Source organism: Notolepis coatsorum (genome assembly GCF_963971535.1).
Source record: "Notolepis coatsorum genome assembly, chromosome: 8".
Classification (NCBI taxonomy): domain Eukaryota; kingdom Metazoa; phylum Chordata; class Actinopteri; order Aulopiformes; family Paralepididae; genus Notolepis; species Notolepis coatsorum.
In genome coordinates, this window is record NC_140172.1 from 100903070 (window position 1) to 100925451 (window position 22382).

The window sequence follows — 22382 nt, forward strand, 5'->3', positions numbered from 1 at the left end:
TTTTTTACTAGACCTGTTATATTTCAAAGTATTTCTGACCAATCTGTAATATGATTATGGTTTTTCTTAGTGATTGTAACCGATTAAGGTTAAAAAAAAAATTATAATTGAATTACTGTAATCCAGTTACATGTAATCCGTTACCACCCAACCCTGGACTAATGATTGTGTTAGCTGGATCACAACATATATCATATTAATCAGATGTTCGGAGTCTAATGAAATTGTATTGTAGCTAAATGTATAGTATTAAATATAGAATTGTTACCTTAATCAAAATTGTATTTTATTGTGGTGATGCCTGAGGTTTACACCCCTGAGAATGAAGTACTTTTGATACTTGAGGATGCAAGCAAGATCTGCCTGACCCTCAGACCTCTGCTTGATCCTAGTCTCTCAGACCTATTGCCCTTGGGAACCAACCAAGTTGTCCTTTTGTCTTTGGGACCGGCAAGCAATAATATTGCCACCTTCAGAGCCCACTTCCAATAAAAAAATAATATAAAATAACTATTTCAATAGCAGATAACTAGCTCAGGGACACGTCGGCAACATCCCGAGGATGTTCCTGGACCTGAGTTTGACAAAACACTGGTCCACACATGACTGTTTATTGGTCCTCTCATAAACCTACAGTTTGACAAATGCTAGACCAAAACACAATAATCATAGGGGGTATTTAATATTCAAGTGATGTTTATATCATGATGACCTCAGTTGGTTTTAGTGAACTCGGGTGGTATTGTACCCATTCTGCAATCTGTTAATACGATTTTCAATCAATCAAACAATCGGGTGCTGGTAAGTGAAGAAGTCAAGTCAAGTGTTCCTTTATTAATCCCCTTGGGGATATTCAGGTGTCATAGCAACATGGGGCACGGGGGGATCCCTGCCCCCTCTGGTTTGAACAGAGTTTCTTCTGTATAATTAACATTTTCACCAGAGTTTGGGATATGGAGAACATTCTTCCGGAACCAGAGAAGGGACTACACCCAAAATACCCCCCCCCTCCTTCCCACAGCTGAGTGGTCAGTCTCACATAAACGGTAGGTGTGAAGTAGTCTGGCTAACCATCAAAATGAAAGGATTCAACCCAAATTAAAATGTCCAATATGTTATTTCCATGGCCTAGGAATGTTCAATCAATCAATTTGTGAGCATGAACTATACTCTCTCCCAAAGCCAGAAACCAGAGAAGAGTCAAATTTGAGATGTCATCAGGTATAAAAATCTGGAGATGCTCCATTATCAAATGGGAGACTGAGTTAGCAGATCTACCGAATGTTATCCTTATTCTATAGCAGTGTTCACAGGACATTCCCCCGGGTGCTTTTGTTGCCATCTTTAACATTTTCCCAATTCATTGTCTATTCTATGGAACAGAGACTTTCTTTATATTTGATGACGTCACACATTGTAATGTTAGCCTAGTTTGGGGATTTGCGAGAGTTGTTTGTGTTTGTTAACAGAATTCGGCTATTAATGTGGTCAAGAGGCATGGTTTCTATCTTGAGCCTTAACTGGCGTGGTTTATTATTCACATGGCAGAGCAGTAACACTACAGGTCTTCTCTCACTGAGAGACTGGAGGGAAGAGAAAGAAGTGGGAGGAGACACCTCTATTTATACTCGCCACCTGGTGGTGTTCCTGAGTGTCTCCGCCTAGAGCGCCCTCTAGTGGAAACAGTTATATATGCAGTTAGACAGTTACTAGTGTAAACAGTTATATATCCAGTTAGACAGTTACTAACAATCCTACACAGAACCTCTGCCTTCAACAGTGTTCACTAATATTTTGGACCATATAGGAATAACATGAATTCCTAAATTGGGCGTGGTTCCCCTCACTGATAATACAACTGGGAACGATGTTACCCTTTATGTTGTGTTCTGTGAGAAACACGAAACACCAAAGAAACGGAAGTTCTTCTCCTAGATTTCGAAGAGCCCAAAAAAAGAAGTAGCCTACCATAAATTATGTTTCCCCAAAAGAATCACATATTTTGCAGGCTTTGAATTAAGTAATTAATTAATGATCTTAACTCCTGTCGCCTGTCCTCCTCGTGTACCCCCTTTGCTACTGTACTGCTCCAGCGAATGGCAGTGAGCAGGAGGGCTTGTCTATGCTTGTTGTCCCATATTGAGCCATGTGTGTCGTCCCCTCCATCAAAGCGCGCAAAGGAGAAACTCGACCCAGCTATACCACCAACCTCACCAGTCACCACCTGTCAAGAAAACTATAACCGAGTCTCAAACTATCCCGTACATTACCGAGCATTGAAGCATTTTGTCTTCTGACGTGGTGGTGAGGTGACATAAGCTGCTAACATTTGGGATCTATACGCTTCATGCGCCCACACAAGCCCTGCAAGGTACTGTAGCCCATATTACTGTCTTTCTATCATATTTGCATGTTGCATGTGGTTTGCTGCTAGACGAGTAGTTGCTTTGGGCAGCGCAACTTGTTGTTTAGACTTTCTGAATTCTGAACCTTCACGTGTTCATTCGCGTATCGGTGTGTCCACGGAACATCCAGACCTATGTGTTTTAGCCAGGAGTCGGACTATACTACAAAATGTATCCTGGTAGTCATTTACTGACTGTAATGTATTTCAAACATGATTGTTGCTTGCATCATAATCTGGTCCGCATAAGTAAATAAATAAACGGATTAATTTGGAAATGGGAAATTTACTCAAAATCGCGCCGTATCACGTTTTGCGCAATACTGTCCCGAATCCGACCGCAAGTTTAATTTGGGGCTATTGATCAGTGTGTCAGTTATGGCAACTTTCTACAAACAAACTAGTCGATATGAAACAATTTATAAAGTCTTTTGGGAGCTCTATGGGAGATCAATTTATTATTTGAATTGCCCCCCATCCAAGGCTGGATTAGTACCCAGAGGCGCCTGGGCACTGAAGCTCAAAGCCCCCTTCCTAGCACTTAAAAAACAAATATATATATATATATATATTTGTTTTTTAAGTGCTATATATATATATATATATATATATATATATATATATATATATATTTTAAATCCAGTTATTTTAAATGGGTTGAAATTAATTAGTCCCGTCACACACAGCACTACAGCCTTCCTTTACACTAGCACTCTGCTCAGTGTCTTAATTTTTTGGGCTCAGTTGAGTCTTGTGTGTGTGTGTAGAGTTGTTGTTGTTGTTGTGCTGGTGGCGGTGGTGGAGCTTTTGTGAGAAATATCAGGGTTAGAGGAAATATAAATTTTGACCACAATGACCTATTTTGTTTCCCTTGGTATGTCAGTCAATGCCAGAAGGGGACTTTGACATCACAGAAATGCAAACAAATAGGTTATGTTGTTTCTGTAAACTATGTGATGTATGCTATTATCTCCATCAGGCGGAAGCCTGGGGGGGATAATGTAACTGGTTGCTTCTGTGAGTGAATCTGTCTGTCTGTTCCTCTGTCCGCAGCTAATCTTGCAAACTACAGGGGCGATTGCGATTAAACGTGGCATATAGGCTGACAGCAGGCCAATGACCTGAATTCTGGAATATTATTCTGATCGGTCAACGACAGGTATTTTATTTGAATAAATTTCCATCGTTGTCCTTTGGAATAGATATAGTTTGGGATTACTTTTTATCTCCTTCAGGTGGCAGTGTAATACAAGTGATTGAGTGACTTATGGGAGGTGTCAATGAACTCAGTAGTAGACTACTACTTCCATTGGTCTACTCTAGACTCTAGGTTAACCTCTTCCGCCCGTGCGGTTTGGGGCCGGATTTATGACATCATGTCATAAATCAATCTCTCTCCAGACTGTTTGACAAAATTATCGTTTTCTTGTCAAACGTATTCAAGTATAAACATCATAACCATGTCACAACAGCAGTTATAATGTATATTATCATCAATACGTTAGTTTACCAATAGGTTAAAGTGTTATTAGTGCGATTTTAGTATTAGTTTTTGTGTTGTTTTTATCGCGAAAGTCGGGCCATTTTGAAAAATGTACCGTCTGTAATTGTAGTTTATTTGATGCCATTTTGAAGAGGACAATCGAGAGCTTTCAATGCGCGTTGGAATTGTTCAGAAACACCCTACCCAGAGGCCTCTAGGTCAAAAAAAGCAAATGGGTTCTGTATGAATTTTTTTATATTTCTTATTATTCGGGATAATATATCACAAAACTTAACGTTATTGGCATATATTGGAGCGCAGTTAGTTTGTCTCCCCTATTTTTAGCATTTGGCAACAATCAGATTTTAAATTAGTTTAAAAATGGCGGCACTGGCAAAAATAAGAAAGCTACTGTACATACAGTAGATTTCATTATCTGTTCTTATGCACGCCTGGGGATACTAAATCCAAATTGAACTCGGGCATTTGAAAGATAAGATTTGGCACAATCCATAAATGTGCAAATTGGCTATAATAAGGTAATTTATAAGCCTGCTATTCTATATTCTATAATAATATTTCAAATTGCATTGGTCCGGATGGGAGAATTCAGTACTGTATCTACAAAACCTTCTGTTTAATTTTCATGTCTGGTCATTTTTAGCTTGGTGTTACTGTTATTCACTGTCAAAGATGCAAAGAAAAATCATAATTCATATTCTCCTTTGTTTCATCACAATTTAAGCAAGCCTAGTAATAGACACAATATTTCTGACACTGGGAATTAGGGGTGTAACGGTACACAAAAACCACGGTACGGTACGTACCTCGGTTTTGAAGTCAAGGTTCGGTACGGGTTTTCGGTACAGTGGGGGAAAGTTTGGCTTTCCATGTTCCACTCAGGGGTGATGTAGTGTGCAGTAACTAATTGTACTTGTAGGGCTGTCAACGAATATTCTATATTGAAATTAATAATCGACTTGTACAAAAAAAAAAGTATATTAGATTGTGAAAAAAACAGCCCCCGGTGGGCGGTCGTTAGTGGTTAACATACCGTTGTATTCGTTCGGTACCACTACACAGCCGTTCGGTACGGTACGGTACACACTGAAGCGGTTCGGTACGGATACGTGTACATTTACACCCCTACTGGGAATACATTCACTGAGGTCCATAGATGTCCCTAGATATAAGAACATGCAAATGGACCTTGTAGAAGTGGAGCAATATTCCATTTACTTAGGTATGTATTTTAGGCTGATTTTCAGAAAATAGGGCTCCGGGCTTAACACTTTGATTGCCTAAGGCTAAATTCATGATATACCATCCGTTGCCAGCTCTATTTAACATGGAGAAGTTCCCCTTCTTTGCAGGGCTATAACTTTTTAAATTCTATTGCTAAATTGCCATTATTAGGGCCCATTCAATGTCCTATATGTATTGTTCAGGGTGTATGAACGTTAAACTTTTTCATTCACATATTCATACTAAAATATGATCTAAAGTAGGGGTGGACGGTATGGTCTAAAATTTATATCACGGTATATTTAACGGTATATATCACGGTATCAGTGTTTCCGTTAGAATAATTTTTTTTGCCTGATAGGCAGGCTATATAAAGAATGACATCCTCAAGGCATGTAGATTTATAATATTTTAACTTAAAACTAGACTACTTTTGCGTATAAAGTTATTATATTCCAAATAAAATAAGTCCCGAGTCGAGACTCCGTGCTGCTCCCATTGCAAACAGCCTGGATTTTGCTAGAAGCATATGTAGCTGCAGAGCCGCAGAGCCAGTGGCTCTTTCAGGTCGTTCAGCCGTTGGGTGGGGGGGGCGCTGTTGAGCGGGCCTGTGACCAGACCTGAAAGAGCCACTGGCTCTGCGGCTCTGCAGCTGCATGCTATTTCGCAAATCCACTGCTGCAGCCGTCCTCCCGTTATTGTTATCATAACACTACACACATATCATAATGTTTACAGCAAACTGTAGTTGATCACCAGGTATGTTTTATTAACGTAGAATAATTCATATAAGAAAAACGATAGGTAAGATATCTTACCTTTCTCCACTGGTTAAAAATGCCAGGAACTGAAATTGAAACTTGCTGTGCGCCGCGGTGATATGTGTTTATTATGAAATGACAATTGCGTGTTGACACGCCCAGTGCGGCCACTGCGCGAAGCCTCCTAAATAACTTTTTCCAGTTTGCACATATCTATTATCTATGACTAAGTCTATCTATTTTTAGGGGCAAATGCGATTGAAATAGTCGCGCTGTGGTTACATGACGTCATTGCTATTTTAGAGCTGCTCTACCGGTTAAACGGTATAGTCAAAATCCATACCGTAGAGCAAATTCATACCGTTTATACCGTATACGGTATAACCATATAGCCATCCGGCTTCAACATGGACGGTCGCATTTTACGTAGCTCCCGTAACCAACGCAACAGCCAACGCAACAGAGCAACAACAAAGTACTTTGCGCATTTTCTACTTTCCCTCCTGTGGATTATGGATTTGTACCTGAATTCACAACTCAAGCAGCAACTCCAGACAGAAGTGGAGGGTAGCGAAAACGTAAATCAACAGTCCCATTGCGACTTCTACTTGTTAACGGGCACGGAGAGGAAACATCCACCCTTCGGAGCCTCGGCGATCCACGCAGTACTTACTGCAAATCCGGAACGAAAGAAATTACCCCCGGCAGGCAAGTGTAATAAGAGATCAATGTTTTTATTATATCTGCTCATGTCGGGTGACATACATCAGAACCCTGGTCCCGTAATGACACGGAACCAGAGACTACAGCAAGAAGCGATGGAGGTTCCCATCGCGACCAACAGCATCAACAACGCAACCTGTGGCTACATCTACTGCGCGGACGGCAACGCTTCCCCAATGACGCCGCAGCAGACGAGCACACGTGAGGCAGTGACGAGAGGAGGTGAACCGAGGGTCGAAACCATGACGACCATCTCGACGCGGGATGTAAACATCTCGACGCCCGATAGCCGGCTAGCTAGCAGAGCTAACAACAAAAACAACCAGGAACGAGTCCTTTGTTGTCCCAGCACGGCGCGGGACCCGACACCCCCCTCCCCCCTTCTTTGTTGTTCCAACACGGCGCGGGACCCGACGCCCCCCTCCCCCCTTCCCACCCACAACAACACAGAGGAACAGATCACAAACGGACAATACTTCGAACCTGCCAACATCAATGAAATAACCAACGCCAATGGACTGAACATTTTTCACATTAACATTAACAGCTTAAAAAACAAATTGGATGAAATCAAGCAAATATTCATAAATGGTAAGGCAAACATACTGTGCTTCTCAGAAACTAAGCTCGACGATTCTGTAAAAGATCCAGAGATAGAGATTGAGAACTACTCAATAATCAGGAATGATAGGAACAAACATGGAGGTGGTGTCTGTATGTACATACACAAGGACACCAAATTCATCAACAGAAATGACCTGAATCATAAATCAATTGAAACTGTATGGGTGGAAATCCTATTCGAAAGGGCGAAATCCCTACTGGTTGGCACAGTCTACAGGCCGCCAGATCATAGTGGCTTTTATGATACAATGGATGGGTGTTTAGCTGGAGTTGAGGATGTAGACAAAATTCTTATTGGAGACTGGAACACGGATATGCAACGAAAAGATGCACCCGTCTTCAAGGCCTTCAGTAGGTTTTGTGATCTGCATGGCCTCAGCCAGCTAATCACCCAACCCACACGTGTATGTGAATCAACTCAGACTACCATTGACCTCATTCTGACCTCCGACAAGTCCAAGATCTCAAATAAAGGGGTTATAGCATGTGGGTTAAGTGATCATTATATGATATTCTGTACCCGAAAAAAACTAAAACAAAAGGCTGGCTGCCACAAAACAGTCACATCTAGAGACCTCAAAACCTACTCTAGCGAGGCCTTCAACCTTGAACTGGAGAGTCTGGACTGGTCAGATGAACTCAATGGTACACTGGTTGACGAAACATGGCTTGGTTTCAAAACCAAATTCTCAGCAATACTAAACGACATGGCCCCCCTAAGAACCACCAGGGTAAAAAATCGCGCTGAGCCGTGGATGCACTCCGAAATACTGGCCGCTATGAAAACCAGAGACAAAAAATGCTCTGAGTTTCGTAAAAGTCAGTCAAAGCTTACTAAAAGCACGAGCAGTGAACTCCAAGCCCACGTGACTGAACTCAAACTAGAAAGAAACAGACTAAGAAACGACGTAAACTCCATGATCAAAACTGCAAAAAAGAATTTCATCAATGACAAAACTGAGGAAAACAAAAACAAACCACGTGAACTTTGGAAATTACTCAATAATCAACTAGGATGCAGTAAAAAACTTAAAACCAGATTCTCAAACATAAACATAAAAACTGACAACACGCTCATCACAGACAAGCTGGATGTAGCCAATTACTTAAACATTTTCTTCACAAACATAGCCACAACACTGGTAAACAAACTACCCTCCCACTCAGGGCTTTATGGGGTAGAACACATAGTAGCTTTCTACAAAAACCTAGGGGTCCGCAAGGACGACTTCAAGCTGGAAATGGTAACAACAGATGAGGTACTCAATAAACTGAGCGCCCTCCAACCTAACAAGGCCACTGGCCATGACAACATCCCCTCCAAATTCCTCAGAGACTCAGCAGCCGCCATCACACCAACCATCACACACATAATAAACCTCTCCATAAAACAGGGACACGTCCCCAAGGACTTCAAAATTGCGAGGGTGACCCCTCTGCACAAAAAGGGCAGCAAATTAGACCCAGGCAACTACCGCCCTGTTTCTATTCTCACCTCCATCTCGAAAGTCATGGAAAAAATAGTCTACGAACAGGTCGAAAAGTACCTAGCGGAAAAAAATCTAATCTACGAATTCCAATCTGGCTTCAGAACATCCCACTCCACTGACACATGCCTTCTCTATTTGAATGACCACATCAAACAAGAGGTGGACGCAGGCAAATACTGCGGCATGGTCATGCTGGACCTACAAAAGGCCTTTGACACGGTCAATCACTCCATTCTGATTGACAAGCTAAAAGCAATTGGTTTTGATAGTCTATCAGTGAGCTGGATGCAATCCTACCTTGAGGGGAGGGAACAGATGGTGGAGGTAAACGGTACCCTATCCCCCCCCCTCACAGTGAGCTGTGGTGTTCCACAAGGAAGCATACTAGGACCGCTACTGTTCCTAATTTATGCAAATGACATGTCGTCAGCTTGTGACTGCAACTTGTTCCTGTTTGCGGACGACTCAGCCCTGCTGGTCTCTGACAAGAACAAGTTACAGGTTGAAAAAACCCTCAGCTCGGAACTAGGCAGAATCTGCATATGGCTCGCTGATAACAAACTATCATTACACATGGGCAAAACAGAGTCCATTCTCTTCGGTTCAAATAACAAACTCAGCAAGACCGACGGCTTCTCAGTTACAGTGGGTGACAATATTGTCACAAGGAAAGATGAAATTACCTACCTGGGGTCCATCCTAGAGGCTAATCTCTCCTGTGACAAAATGGCATCCAATGTAATAAAAAAAGTCAACCAACGAACTCGATTCTTGTACCGGATCTCCTCTCTGGTAAACAAGAACACCCTGAAGACTCTGGCAGGAGCACTCATTCAGGGGTACTACGACTATGCTTGCACCTCATGGTACCAAAGCACCTCAAAGGCGCTAAAAACAAAATTACAAACATCTCAAAACAAACTGGTCAGACTACTGCTTGACCTTACTCCTAGAACCCACCTCACCCCTGCCCACTTCGACAACCTAGGATGGCTTAGAGTAGACGACAGAGTACAACAACTTGCAATGGGCCTGGTCTACAAGATACACTACACGACCAAGGTACCCATGTACATGTCAAAATACTTCCCAAAGGTCAGTGAATACCACGATCACAACACCAGAGGGAGCTCCACAAATCATGTCAAACCCAGATTCGGCTCAAATAAGGGACTAAACACGTTTCGCAATTATGCCACATCAATGTGGAACGCCCTACCCAAAGCTGTAAAGGAATGTGGATCACTACCCACTTTCAAAACCTCTCTCAAGGGACACCTACGGGAGACTGCAATTCAACACTGGCCCCTGTAAATATCCTAACCCAATCATTCCAACCCCCTCCAATGTACAGTCATTTACCTAGTATGGTTTTGTCAATAGTTCAATGTACAATTGTGTTTGTTTGTACAGTGTCTCCTCCCCCCCCCCCCTCAATGTACAGTGTTACTTGTTTATACAGTGTGCCCCCCGCCCCCCCCCCCCCCCCAACCACCTCCAATGTAAATTACCCAGTATGGTTGTCAATATCCCAATGTACCCAACCCCCCCCACCCAACCTCCAATGTACAGTTTCTACGTCAAATGTATATACTCCCTTTTCTTGACTCCTTCTGTATCACAAACAGTACTGTATTTACAAATCTGGTATGTCATAAATGTATAGATGTAGCAGTACTGACTATCTGTATGTCATGTATGTCATATATGTCTATATGAATTGAAAATGGGGGACCCTGATGGAAACAAGACAAACGTCTTTCTCAGGTCTGCATCCCCTTAACAATTGTATGTATTGAGCCGTACTGTATTGTACCCATTCTGCAATCTGTTAAATAAAGTTTTCATTCATTCATTCATTCATTCATTCATACCGTTTATACCATCCACCCCTAATCTAAAGTATAAGTATGTTTTCATCTCTTTCTGCAGCTTTCTCCAGAACGTGATTTATAGCCCCAAATGCATTATATTGATGATCAAATACAGTTTGATAGCAATCGGCGCGATATAAAAAAATCCAACTGGACGGACTTCTGGAAGTTACTACACGTCATCTGATGTTGACCGGATGGGCGAGGGGGCGTTTATAATTCCGTGGGCAGCGTTATACCATTCATCTAATGTGGGTAAAATGTTCATCATAGCAGTTAGTGTCGAACACGGTAATATTACACGCTAAAACTCACCCCAGTCTCCGCGGGCCGTTGGGCGATCAGCGTGGGGTAGACAGTTTTCCATTATGGGATGTTGAAATACCCGGTCCATTTCCAGGTTGTATAATAATATATACGTCCAAATCATGTTGTTTTTTCGAGTTATTTGCAGCGATCGATGTTCACTGTGTGAAGACTGAGTCTCTCTAACATTAGCGAGTGCCCGGACCACATATGGAGTGAGTCCTGCCGGGTTAAAGGTAACATCCGTTTTTTTCGATCTGCCGATCTGCCACCAGATGGCGGTCTTGAACCGCTAGAGGCTTGAGAGGAGATCACACTTGTGTCTCAGGGCCCCGGAAAGGAAATATGATTCCGATCACAGATTTTTGAAATATTGATATCAAAGACGAGTTACGGCGTCTTCGGCAACTTGAGCATGGCGGGGAAGGACGCCTAAACTCGTCCTTTGGCAACTAAAGTGTTAAGAGGTTAACCACACCCCCATGCTTAAAGGAAAACTCCAACATTTCCATAATAACTTCAATCGGTTCGGATCCTTTGAATGAAATGAAAATGTAAACAAACACTGGCCTCACGTTAGAAAGTAGCACTGGTGACGTGAAATCACTGAGCCCAGAGTGGTTAGGCAAAAAAAATATATATATTTGCTTAGAAAACGTAAATGTCGATTTCAATTATTTTTTATTTCTCCACGTGGTAAATACACAGGTCACAACATGTTTACAGGAACATTTTGGAGTTGTATTTGGAGTGTATTTCGTGACTGTAGGGAACTTCAGGGTAAAGGTCTGACCCGCTTCCAGTGATGAAGCTAAGCTACGCTAACGGTGCGGGCGTTCCCTAAGCCTAATGCATGCAGAGAGACAAAAAAGCTATGTATCTTCTTGTCTAACTCCAGGGAAGATGTTAAATAAGCAAATTTCCCAAAATGTTGGAGTTTTCCTTTAACACGTTGGGTGCCATTCACGTAATATTACATGTTTGCTCGCCAGCGGTTGAGTGCCAGACAGTTAATATTACGTTTTTGGTTAGTTTTTCTTTTTTTTCGATTTTAATATCCTATTCAATGCCAGGGACCCGTATGTTGCTGTTAGAAGGCCTACTGCGACGCAGAGGGTGCAGTACCGGCCAGATTCCCCAGGTGGCGGTATCAAGAGTGCAGTAAACCCTGTTCCAGACCCTGTGTTATACTGAAAGGTCTCCGGGCGCAGATTTTCAGTAGACGGCAAGGCTAGAGGTTCAATCGGTCACATCCAAACGTCTACAGAGGCATCAAAGGAAAAAGCTGACTTCCCTATGTAGCAGGGTGGATTATCCCTGCTTCGTGGGAACTGTGGTGCCCGGTCACTAGGTAGCGAGACACAGTAGAACTCTGGCTAGCTGCACCTCCGTCTTTGGGGTCAGGAGCGTCAACTGGAGGCTGGCAGTGGGAGTGTATGGGGCCCAGGATTTACAAACCTAGTCCGGTACTCTGGTCTTCCTCTCTCTTCCAGGGCAGTCAGCAGTACTCCCCAACATGCCCTCACTCTCCCCAATTGTCCCCTTAGCACCCCCCCACACCTAGTGACTGGATGGTAAATAAATAACTTGGTTCCCCCCGCAAGCAGTACCCTCCCTCATTAACACCAGAAACCTTACAGTAGGAAAGGGAAGGTTAAATAGGAAGGGATTAATAATATATATGTTACCCGCATCAAAAGGGTTAAGATTAGGCTCAGTAAAAGACACACACACCGTGCTCCCATTCAGTCTGATTATTATTGCACCATTGTTCTCGTTACACAATAGTTACGGTCTGGTGATTATTGCACCATGGTTATCGTTACACAATAGTTACAGTCTGGTAATTATTGCACCATGGTCATAGTTACACGATAGTTACAGTCTGGTAATTATGTAATTACGCCCTAGGCACCAAGTGCTCTCGCTGTACCCAGACTAAGTGCTGCCCACGTCTGGGCTAGACACAGTATCAATACCTTCCCTAAGGGTTTACATATACTGCTCTAGTACTCCGTAATATGGGGAAAGAAGGGAGGACATAGGGGAGGAATAGAAGGGTTCACTGAATGGGAAAATATTATTACACCAACACGGTATCACACTCAAAAGAAATAAACAGAAAGCAAAAGAGTGGGCCCACAAAATACCAGTAAAAGTCCTATCTTAATGCCGGCATGTATTGTTTGGGGTACCCCTATGGAATGGTAGTAGCAACGTTACTTTCGCCCGCAGGCTGCACCACACTGTATACTGTATAATAGCTCGGGAGCATCAATGCCCATTTGTACTCATCCGAAATGGCCGCCTCGCCGCGCCACTGTTGTCCGGAAAGCAAGATGGCGTCGAACGCTCTCGGTGAGGATGCTAGCAGGCGGAGCTGGGGCAGAGAGGCAGCGCCGGCTGAGAGCGTGTGCTGGGTGATGACAACCCCTGCTGGACGGGACGAACTCCCGTAGGCTGCAGGCAGCCGGGTGCAGATCTGGTCGCAGGTAACCGGGGAAGACTGATTGCAGGCAGCCGGAGCAGACTGATTGAAGGCAGCCGGAGCAGACCGGTTGTAGGCCCACGCGCGTCTCGGGGCTCGCACTCTATACCGCACACAGTAACTACTGTAACCCGATTGTTAAGGACTTTGATATGTTGTTAGCCGCACGTTACTTATACCGCACACAGTAACTATTATAACCCGATTGTTAGTGCTTGGCTCTGCACTGTTTGCTCACACACTATCGCTGGTACTGCTAGGATATCGTGTCCACTAGCAAGTACTTCCTATCACCCGTCGCTATCCCACGGGGCCCTCCAACATAACTTCTGCAACAGGGCTCTCCGGAGCCCCCGTCCGTTGCGACTGTTCGTGTTCAAGTTCACTGCCGAAGAGGATCTCTTTCCGTCTTCCGCTCCCATATATCACGTTCCATCTCTCTCCAACACTCTCTGCCAGACACCGCCCCCTGGTGGTCCCGCCTACTAGTCACACAGGGAAGGATGTTGATTATGGTCCAGCGATACTGTGTATGGTCTATACTTCAGTTGATAGAAGGAAGAGAAACTCATATCATTGCTCGTGGGAATATCAATGATGTCTTTGTGTACAAAGGGGATATAAAACACAAGTCAGCAGTTCTGAATAATAAACAATATTTTCAGGCTGCTACACCTAGATCAGAACAAACTTGAGGGACCCTAAGAACCATCCAGTCATTCGATCGAGTTGAATAGGTTCCAATATCCCAATCTAACAGTGAAGAGATATAAACAGGTTGTTTACCAATAAGGGCTTTAAAAATAAATAAATACCAGTGTTTGTTGTGCCTTTCTGTAAGAGAAGGCCAACCCACCCTATCATACAGGACACAATGGTGAGTAGTAGTATATCTGTCACCAGTAATAAACCTAAGAGCTGAGTGATATGCAGAATCCAGAGGTTTAAGAGTTGATGCCGCAGCATGCCTATAAATTACATCACCATAATCCAAAACTGAAGAAGACTGATTCAACTATTCTTTTTCTACTAAATAGAGGAAAATTGGATCTGTTTCTGTACAGGGAAAAAAAAATTCTGTTGCAGTTTAGAGGCAAGATTGTCCACATAGAACTTAAATGTAAATTTCTCGTCAAGCCACAGGCCAAGATATTTATACTCAGTGACGCTCTATACAAGAGCCACTGACAGTAGATATCCGCACATCATCAAAGTTAATATTTCTGGCTCTTCGAAACAACATAAACTTTGTCTTACTAGCATTAAGAACCAATTTAAGACTAGCAAGGTTCATCCTGTAGAGCAGGGGTGGCCAACCAGTCAGAGACTAAGAGCCACAAAAATTACTGTGGTACCACAAAGAGCCACACCATATACCAGCGTTTCTCAACCTTTTTTTTCAGTCACGGCACCCTTCATGTGTTTAGGTCTCACCCTCTGGCCTCTGAAGTTGCTAATGTCTTTTTTATTTGGGCCTCACAGGGTTAAAAGTACCCTGTGATACCCACGATTGCAAAATTACAAAATCACTTTTAGCCACTTAAAAAAATAAATGTTAAGCACATATATAGTCAATTGGTCCTGTTGTTCAGCCTCACAATGCTATTTGATAGTAAATGTGTTTATATGTCCCACCCTCTGGCCTCTGAAGTTGCTAATGTCTTTTTAATTTGGGCCTCCCAGGCCCGAGATATACAATAAAAGTGTATATTTTCAGCATTACGTTTGTTTACCAATTATTTTAACTGTTATTAGTGAAATATTAAGATTATAGAAATCTCAGGGCATTGAGTCGGAAACCGGCGCATATTGACAGGAGGAAGTGGCACAGCCAAAAGTGAGTGTAGTCTTTTGAAGGAAGAGACTCAGGGCTTTCGAATTTCGAAAAACTACCCTACCCAGCTCACACCAGCCCCTGTCAATCATCTGACTTCTGGATTTACTTTTTTATTTCTCTTATTTTTTTGGGATTATCTCCCACAAACCTGAACGCTATTGCCATAAAACAGAACACAGTTAGTTTCTCTACCTTTCTGTGAACGTCTTGCAAAAAACGGTGTTGCAATACTTTGAAAAATGGTGGAGAAATGTACATTATAAAAAAGATGGCAGAATTCAGTACTGTATCTACAAAACCTTCTGTTTAATCATCTTCCCTTTATTCATTTGCTTAGATTGTTCAGGTCTGGTCAATTTTAGCATGGTGTTATTCACAGTCAAAGATACATATATTTTTTTTTAAATAGAATTGATATTCTCCTTTGGTTCATTACAATTTACTCAAGCCTAGTAACAGACACACTATTTCTGACACTGATCCATATATGTCCCTAGATTCAGATGCCAAGAACATGCAAATGGACCATTAAAAAAAAATTGTAAATGTTTATTCTACGTCCTTATAATAATTATTTTTATTTTTATTTATTTTGTATGGATGGAAGAGCCGCACATTGACGGGCAAAGAGCCGCATGCGGCTCGCGAGCCGCGGGTTGGCCACCCCTGCTGTAGAGCATAAAAGGAAAGTTGCAATTTCGCAATGGCCAACTGTACAGAGTCAGCAATACAGTACACAATTGTGTCATCAGCATACAAATGGGCATGACATCCATACAAAGAAGAAACAATATCATTAATATAAATTGTAAAAAGGACAGGACCCAAAACTGAACCTTGTGGCACACCTTTAGTCATGGCCAAGAATTCAGATTGGGTTTGACCTAACTTCACACGCTGCCGCCTAGAAGATAGATAATCCTGAAACCAGACACAGTCACACAGGCATTATCATCCAACCCAATGTTAGATAGTTTCTTTAGAAGTAAGTTGTGATCAACTGTATCAAAGAGCACCTACGGGTGGCTGTAATTAGAAACTGGCCCCGGTAAATGTAAAAATCCCCCACCCAACCCCCTCCAATGTTTCTTCCCCTTCGGATGTATATATTTTTATGATCTTTTTTTCCTACACGGTATTGTATATTTGTATGTCTTGTATGTCATACATTTCTTGATGAATTGAAAATGGAGGACCCTTACGTAAACAAGACGAAAGTCTTTTTCTGGTCTGCATCCTCTTAGCAGTTTGTATTGAGCCGTACTGTATTGTAGCCATTCTGCAATCTGTTAATAAAGTGATCAATCAATCAATTAATCAATCAATCAATCAATCAGTTAGTAGCACGGCCCAGTGCCAGAGGAAGAACAGAGCCCTTATCATATAAAATACTAGGGGATGAACGATGAGCAGTCACACTCACAGCGGAATGAAGGCGCTGGTCTACTCTCTGAGAAGACATGCACACATCGTGTTTGCATAGACACACACCTGCTGGGGTCTGTCGGTATTTCAGGCACACTTTAGGAGGTGAAATGACTGCTTGTTTGCAACACAAATGCCGTTCGGCCGAATGGATTTTCTCATATTTCAGAAAAGAAAACATTTGTACAGACATGGAGGACACAGGTGTTACCCCGGTCTCCACAACACATCTCGTTTTCCTTTGCGCCTTGCGCCCTAGGGTGCCCTGGGGGGCAGGGGTCTTAGCACCACCGGTCGGGGGTCTCGCAGCAGATGCTGGTGATGAGACAGCGCTCTCCCCTCTGGCTGCGGCGCGTGGAACGTTGCGGGAAGCCTCAAGCCTGGGTCTTGCGGCGCTCGGGGCTTGGGGGTGTGTTCCCCCATCGCCTTACAGGCCGCCGACACCTCCTCGATGGGTGAACCAAACAGTGCATCCTCGGAGAGGGGGGCCATGAGGAGAGGAATCTTCCTCCCCTCCTCCAGGGACGACTGCTCCAGCCACAGATGTCTGTGCATCATGGTTGTAAGCACTGTCACTTTCCCTGAGGCTATAGCCTGCAGCTGTGTCAGAGTCTCGGCATCATCAGGACCCAAGATCACTCTGCCCGTCGCCACCTTTGACATGAACGTGTCTAGCTGAGCAGTGTTAGTTGCCGCTGTCAGGTTCTGTACGGCGGTGGTGTGGGCTGATTCACCTCTCGGCATCGGCTTCCGGTCGGGGTGCCACATCATTTCCGGGCAAAGGATCGAGGCGAGCGGCTTGTACCCCGGACCTAAGCCCTCTGACCCGGCCTTCCACCTGTGTAAAGGGCAGATAGACCTTGCTCCTTAACACTCAACACCACTTGTCCTTTAGCGACATATGGGTCGATTGGGGGGAAACCTGGGCACAGGTCCCCACCATGCCATCGGGGACAGGCATCGGCGGGGGCACAGGGAGTGGGACCCCATTGGCTGTGGCCGCAGCCGCCATAATACTGGGGAAGACGAGCGACAACCTTGACTGCTGTCTGACCTCCTCCAAGTATACATCCCGAGGGGCCGGGTTGATTAGCCCTGGTGCGCCAAACGGGGGTGTAGGAGCTATTTGATTGTTTTTTGATCCACTTTTTCTCCTTATTTTTCTATTTTTCTCCCATCCCAATTTCATGTTTCCAATTCTCCCCTCCCCTGTCTTGAACGTTGCTCGACTATGCCCCCCACTGGTCGGTTGTAGGGAGGATAGAAGCCTTGCATCACGTGTCCCCTCCGGTACACAAGGAGGCAGCCTGTCACATCTTTTCACCTGCCAGCGCGGACTCTCAGTGGTGAGGTGTAACGCATGGGAGGCTCACACTACCCCCGCTCCTTCCTGTCTCTGCTGTGCAGGCGTCCCCCAACCGACCTGTAGGAGTCGCTGTCCACAACGTCCAAATCCCCACCCATCGACTTCCACCCTCTAACTCTGCCAATTGAGTTAGTATGACGGCTGGCCCAAGCCGGCGGCAATGCTGACACCCGGATTCGAGACCAGAGTCTCTTGCATTGGTGACAAGCGCAATCTCTGCTGCGCCACCCAGCCACCCCTGCTATTTGATTGTTTTTTGTGTTAAGTCTGTAGTTGTTAAGTTCATCACTGGGTGGCAGCGCGGAGCGCATGGGTTTTGAATAAAGGCACAGGTGTAGGCTATTGCTATCAAGGTATGGGTGACGGAGAGGTCTCACGGTTTTTACCGCATGCACGCACGTACCCTCGCTCGTTTTCACTATTATTAACAGCATTTAATCAGAAACTATTGTTTGGCTCATCAACCATGTATTATGTTAAATACCGGTACTTCAATTAAACTTCACCCAACGGCAGGTGACACCAACTGGACATTACGTTATTCTAATTGCGCGTCAAAGACGAGGATTTCCCGCACCCAAACAAGCGCCTACCAGGACATCAGGATAGTCGCTACAAGGGGGTAAAATTTGGGGTCCTCCGTCTGAATAGATGGTGACACACCAGGGAAGACCCTGGCTCGGGAGTGGCTTTCCCTGCGGGGCCGGGGTGATTAGTCCTGGCGCACCAAACGGGGGATTATATTCCACCTCCACAGACTGCCCGCTGCTTGCGCTTCCCGATTGCTCGGTGTGCTGAGCGTAGGCTTTGACGCCACTCAACCCAGGGCCGGGGGTCCCTCTCCTGCGAGAAGGCCTCACTGTGACCGCAGGGTGGCTCGAGCCCTCCACCGACCACCGCAAGCGTTCCCCGGGCTCCAGCGATCTTCCGGAGAAGGATTGCCGGTCCGGGGATACTCCACAATGAGCGGCGGACAACAAGCGCTGAACGTGCTGGGGGAGACAAATAGAATATTCTATTCTAGAATATATTCTAGAATATAGAATCGTACAAATAGAATATGTATACTGTATATTTTTAAGTTAATAAAAAATGATATTATATATTACAAGATTATATGAAAAGAACATGTCATATCACATTGTAATTTGTACTAGAAAACTAGATACTGTCAAGACAAATACTGTTATGTTACTGAATATGGTGATGTGATATTTTGGTCCTTACCCCACCCCCTTCAGTTTGAGTGCAAAATAGTTAATTTTGTAGATCTGACCACACATGCAAAACCACAAAGAGCCTTCTTGTGTTTGTAGTGAGGATCTGCCATGCTGTGCCACAAATATGACTACAACAAGTTCCACTTTGGATGACTCTCTCTCTCCCTCTCCCTCTCCCTCTCTCTCTCTCTCTCTCTCTCTCTCTCTCTCTCTCTCTCTCTCTCTCTCTCTCTCTCTCTCTCTCTCTCTCTCTCTCTCTCTCTCTCTCTCTCTCTCCCTCTCTCTGATTAGGCTCTGACCTATGATTCTTAGATGCCGTCCTATCATGATGATGGTCTTGTGTCAGAGTCAAGATAGTTTTTGTGTCTGATGGTTGAGAGATGTGTCCATGACCTTAGGGGTAATCTCAAGTCTCCTATTGATGATGGTAGAGAGATGTGTCCATGACCTTAGGGGTCATCTCATGTCTCCTATTGATGATGGTTGAGTTACAGTATGTCCACGACCTTAGGGGTCATCTCATGATGATGGTTGAGAGATGTGACCATGACTATATACTATTATATATACTATATACTGTCTGCAGGTATACTATACTGTAATGGTAGTGATGCACCGATGTGAAAATTGTGGCCGATACCGATAACCGATATTAATATTGCTGTTCTGGCCGATACCGATATTTACCAATGTCGATAAAAAAAACACTTTTATATGATAATTATATCGGCCCTATTTTGATATCGGACCGGTACTGCCATATCGGCCGATATTATAGCGGCGGCCGATATATCGTGCATCACTATGTAATGGGTACTGTAATGTGTACTATATTATAATGTACTATGTATGTATGTAAATGTAAAAATAACATAAAAATAAACTAAACATAAGTCTTCAGGGGTAGGGCCCGACAAGCCTAGTGCTTCTCCCTAGCCCTTTTCGGACAATTGGACAATGCTGCAATAGCAGCTGGTAAAACTTTGCAGATTTATGGAATGACCATTGTTATGTGTCCAAAACCCGAAATAAAAAAGAACTGAACAGAACTGAACCTTAGGGGTTTAGACTAGTGTTTTTGTGTTCGTTTTTGAATACGTTTTGAATACGTTTGCTGTCCCTGTTAGATAGAAATGCCGTTTTGGCAGGAAACGTTTTGGCCCTACTGAAAACGCTAAATTGTGTTTCCGTTTTGGAATAACGCCAAAAACTCGCCGACAACGTGTCGTGTAATCTGCGCGGAGCCGTTGTTGCTCAACGCTCATGCGCAGTAGATACCCACATCTGCGTGCTCTCACCAACGTCCGGTGACAACAGAGCTATAGCTGCAGCTACCATGTGGTGTCAAGTTATTGTTATAAGGACCCCAGTCCAAGCTACAACAGTCTGCATTCCCTTAACAATTGTTTGTATTGAGCCGTATTGTATTGTACCCATTATGCAATTTGCATAAAGTTTACATCCATTCATTCTGCTAGCATTAACGATTGCATGAGCAGCTGGCTAACGTGAGCTAGCGTTAGCTATCAGACCCTGTTAACTCAAGCTCCTCTTTCAATCTTAACAAGCATTAAACAAAATGGCCCAGTCATCTATTCACTTTTGTTTAATACACGAGGCGTTGTCTCTAATGTTATCTAGCTACTGATAGCTCCCGATATCATCAGTTTGGTGCTGGCTGGTTAACGTGAGCTAACGTTAGCTGCTAGCCACAATGCTATACTGTTATACTGGCATATTCCATTCACGTTAGCATGTAGCTAACAATGTAGCTAACAACATCGCCAATCTTTTTTGAGACTAAACTATCCGCTCTTGGTGGTCACTTGTGTTGATGTTAGTTTTGTTTCATCAACAAATGAGAGGCAGAACACACAGTGAATGTATCCGTTTTGTTTATTGCACTTTTATTACACTTTTCTGAAAAATAAGTGCTGCATAGGCATTTAAAGATGGCGGCGTGTTGACATTTCTTTGCAGGAAGTGTATTGGCACATTCAAGTTCTGATTGGTTGACAATTGCCTTCATGTTCGCCACATACTGCCACCTACTGCTTTGACATTGTACTACATCACTGTGCTCAGGTGACAAAACGAAAGTGCTCAGGTAGCAAAACGAATGTCTGACTCGCCTACCACTACGTTGCGACCTGGAAAAGCGAAACTCATCATCAAAACGAAACGAAAACATCAGTCAGTCTAACCGCAGCCTGAGAGATGTGTCCACGACCTTAGGGGTCATCTCATGTCTCCTATTGATGATGGTTGAGAGTGAGACTGAGAGATGTGTCCACGACCTTAGGGGTCATCTCAAGTCTACTATTGTATGTCCCAGAAGTACGGCTGAATTGGAAGAGAGGCCATAATGTCCCTGGTTCTATCCAGCAGGAGTTCTAGATGAGAGACATGAGGTGCTAAATGCTAGAAAGTGAGATTGAGACAAGTGTGGCTGACATGCTCCACTGACACCCAGAGAAACAAGGCCTACACACAAGTAGATCCAATAGGAATGGGAAATCCAATAGGAGACACTGTAATGCCATAGGGTTATACTTACCCTCGAGGGGGCAGATGTATTCAGACTATGTACACTTACCCTACAGCGGGTTTCTCACTATGTACCACTTAAAGGGTTAAAACTATATGAGAAGGAATTTTAGATTCTCACATAAGACCTAGACCTTGAAAATGACGTTGCAACATATTGCAATCCAGATAGTTGCACTATGATATTCTGCCCATATTGTTTACTCAGAGGTCAGCACTACAGAGCTCCAGACACTTTTCTTTGGGGAACACATGCATATTTCTTTCTTCATGTAACATAGTGTGCTTTGCATCTACAAGATGTCATTAGAATCAAGGTAAATTAAAACCAAGAGTTTAAACATCCCCTCCACACGTGTTTTTAATACTTTAAAGATGTATATTGAATAACAATTTGTTTGGTATGGTTTTTCCCACCAGACATTTTCAATACATTAGCAGCATCCCTACACAGTTGTCCTCATTGAGAATACAAGGATCTATGAATCTTCTCCCCTCACGTCTTCCCCAAGCTGATTAACTTTCTCTTTTCCCATCTAAATGGTTCGCCAAAGATTTGTTTTACCCAAACCCAATTCCTAGCTTATAA